The sequence below is a fragment of the Colobus angolensis genome, unplaced genomic scaffold (genome assembly GCF_000951035.1).
Source record: "Colobus angolensis palliatus isolate OR3802 unplaced genomic scaffold, Cang.pa_1.0 Scaffold88, whole genome shotgun sequence".
In the NCBI taxonomy this organism is placed as follows: Eukaryota; Metazoa; Chordata; class Mammalia; order Primates; family Cercopithecidae; genus Colobus; species Colobus angolensis.
Window position 1 is genome coordinate 3,885,671 of NW_012122709.1, and position 3,164 is coordinate 3,888,834.

Consider the following 3,164-nt stretch of genomic DNA (forward strand, 5'->3'; position numbering starts at 1 on the left):
AAATTGCCCAGCTCAGATATTCCTTTATAGCAACGCAGAACAGACTAATACAACGTCAGAGTAAAAAGCAAAACCATGGGAGATCATAAGAAAATTAGCATTTCCAAATCATGTGGGAATATTAACCTTAGTAAACAAAGATAAACATTTTAATTGAAGCTTTGTAATTAAAGAATGTCTGTGAAATATATTACGAATATAATGTAATTATATACTTACACATAAAACCCAATGTTGTACCACTTGAGTTTAGACATCTGGATCTCCAATTTTCTTGACATTGCAGTTAAGAATAAAATAATATAGATTTTTATTTTTATTTTTTAAAGGATGTATGTTATAAAGTGGCAACTGGTCATTTAACCAGAATTAGTATTTTACTTAACTAGCAGCTTTTAATATTTCCCAACTAATGAAACATGATTCCTTTTTGGTAGCTGAAAGGGGGATAGTTGTGTACATTTAAGTGTCATAGTTGTTGGCATATTAGCTGCCATGTCTCTGTTGGAAATCAACAAGGTAGAAGAGCTTGCCGGGGAAGAATGGTGGGGAGGGGAGCAGACGGTGGATAGTGAAGAGCAGATGGAAGCAGACAGAAGCAGGAGCAGCAGAAACGAATGAGAAGGGCAGGGACAGAGGAAGCTGCCCCCACCCACCCTTTACGAAGTGCGCTCCACATGTGTGGCATGTGGCAAAGAGTCCTCACATTTACTCTGCTCTTGACAAACACATTCTGAAAGCAGACGGAGTTTGTGCTGAATGTGTTCTGAGGCCCACCCCTTGCTGCTTTAATCCCCTCTCACCTTGTCCCATATCTCCTCGGTGATATCCATTAGGCTTCCAAAGGAAGTGCTGGCAGCAGCAGTGGAGACTAGGATATCGATACCGCCATGAAGCTTCACAGCCTAAAGAGAGGGGTGAGGTCTGGACCAGGGCTGCAGTAAGTAAGGGAGGTGCATTTGTCCATGTTGATAAAAACTTCCTTTTGAGCCACGCCCTGTGGCTCACGCTGGGAATTATGGCACTTTGGGGGCCATGGTGGGAGGATCACTTGAGCTGAGGAGTTTGAGAAAAGCCTGGGCAACATAGGGAGACCTTATCTCTATATTAAAAACAACAACGACAAGAAAACCTTCCTTCTTAGGAACTATCGTCAAAATAACTTCTCTTTTTTACAATATCTTTTCTTCAAAACTACCCTAAGATCTGCTGCTAAGCATTTAAGGTTGGCTTCTTTCTTTCTTTTCTTAGACAGATTCTTGCTTTGTCTCCCAGGCTGGAGTACAGTGGCATGATCTCAGCTCACTGCAGCCTTGACCTACTAGGTTCAAGCCGTCCTCCTGCCTTAGCCCCCCAAGAAACTGAGAATGCAGGTGGGTGCCACCACACCTGGCCAATTTTTGTATTTTTTGTAGAGACAGGGTCTTGCCATGTTGCTCAGGTTGCTCTCGAACTCCTGAGCTCAAGCCAGCTGCCTGCCTCGGCCTCCCAAAGTGATACAGGCACGAGCCACCAGGAAGTTGGCCTTATTTCTTTTGCAGTGTTTTCTTCCCACCTCCTATTCTTCTAAGGCTGTCTCTGACCCTTTGCTCTTTTCTTTACATTTTCCCATTCAGGAGCTCCTTCATTCTCATGATTTCAAGTCTCACCTCCAAATCTATTTCCAGTCCCCTCCTCTTCCTTTCACACTGAGTTCCACCCCCATTTCTCTAAGTGCTTACTGTCCAGTTCTCCTTGAATAAGTTACCCTTATCTCAAAGTCAATCTGTCCACACTTACCTAAATGGAAAAACAGGCTTAAATAGAGCTGTAGAACCTACCACTGGAGGGGTCTTTGAGATAATCTATTCCAATGTCCTTAAGGTGGAGATGATGAAACAGGTTCAGGGAATTTTCTCAAGATCATGTAGTTCAGTAGTGACATACTGAGGCTAGCTAAGAACAGGAGGCTTGCTTATTCTGTGTTTGGGAAAGTGATTTGCTCAGGGCACAAAGCTAGTTAGTGGTGGAAGAACTGAGGTCAGTCTCCCACTTTGTAGCACAGAGTTAATTCATAAGAGCCCTCTGAAAGTGAGTTGGGGTCATTAGGAAACTGACTGCCCAGGAGAGCCATGATGGGAGAAGATACCAGCCTGAATTTAAAGCAATTCCATATTTGGTTATGATGTCATTTTCTCTGTCTCTGTCTCTCTCTTTTGACCTGGAGGCATGAAAGATTTAAGGCAGAAACTGACATTTAAACTGAGAAAGCCAAGAAAGGCAACATCTCACCTCCTCAATAAGTTATAAGTAGGTAGCGAGGTGTGTGCTAGAGTAATGAATGGCCAAGCAGAATCTGCCAACAAGAGTTTTCAGTACAAAGCGACCCTGAAACCAGACTTTGCATTTGCCCAGAACTGGCAATTTTGATGCCTTGGGCAAGTAGCAGTACATGGGCCCTCGGTCAACTTTGTGCTTCAGATTTGGCACACAGAGGGGTGTTACTAACAATGTACACCATCTGCTAGCTTCCCATTTTAACTCATTATTCTTGTTAACTAGGTGCTAACCTTCTACATGGTTGAAGGAACGCCTGGGCTGTCAACAAAATTAAATCTAAGAAAATTTAAAGTCATATACTCTTTTGAAACCAGTATTAATACTTTCCTGCACCCTTTAAATTTTGGTATCCTGGCATAAAGCCCAGTCACCTGCCTTGGCTCTGTATAAGTCTCACCAATGGACTTGTTACTAGGGAGGTGCAGAATAAGTTAATAAGTGTTGTGCGCTGTGCTCAGTACACATGTGTTTGGGCTGGGAGAAGACAGTGGATTGCTCCAGAATCACCTGGAGACATTTTCTACTCTGCTGTATACCCCATGCCCCTCTCCTTCTAGGTCTGTCAGCACAGAGGCAGGAGAAGGCTGGGTTTTGATTGAACAGAGATAGCAAACCATAAAAGATGAATGAGGCTGGGTGTGTGGGCTCACACCTATAATCCTAGCAGTTTGGTAGGCCCAGTGGGGTGGATTGCTAGAGGCCAGGAGTTCAAAACCAGCCTGGGCAATAAAGCTCCAACTCTACAGAAAATTTAAAAAATAAACTGGTGTGGTGGTGCATGCCTATAGTCTTAGCCACTTGGGAGGCTGAGGTAGCAGGATTGCTTGAGCTCAAGAGTTGGAGGT

The 3,164-nt window shown here is 43.6% G+C and overlaps 1 pseudogene across 1 annotated transcript in view; it reads right to left on the reverse strand.

The window, feature by feature from the left end:
• LOC105503751 overlaps positions 1 to 3,164 on the reverse strand; it is a 16,219-nt pseudogene that overhangs the window by 8,738 nt on the left and 4,317 nt on the right. Inside the window, exon 3 of the transcript XR_001000531.1 lies at positions 805 to 905. The product of XR_001000531.1 is annotated as a dehydrogenase/reductase SDR family member 4-like (transcript). The remainder of the gene's footprint in view (positions 1 to 804; positions 906 to 3,164) is intronic.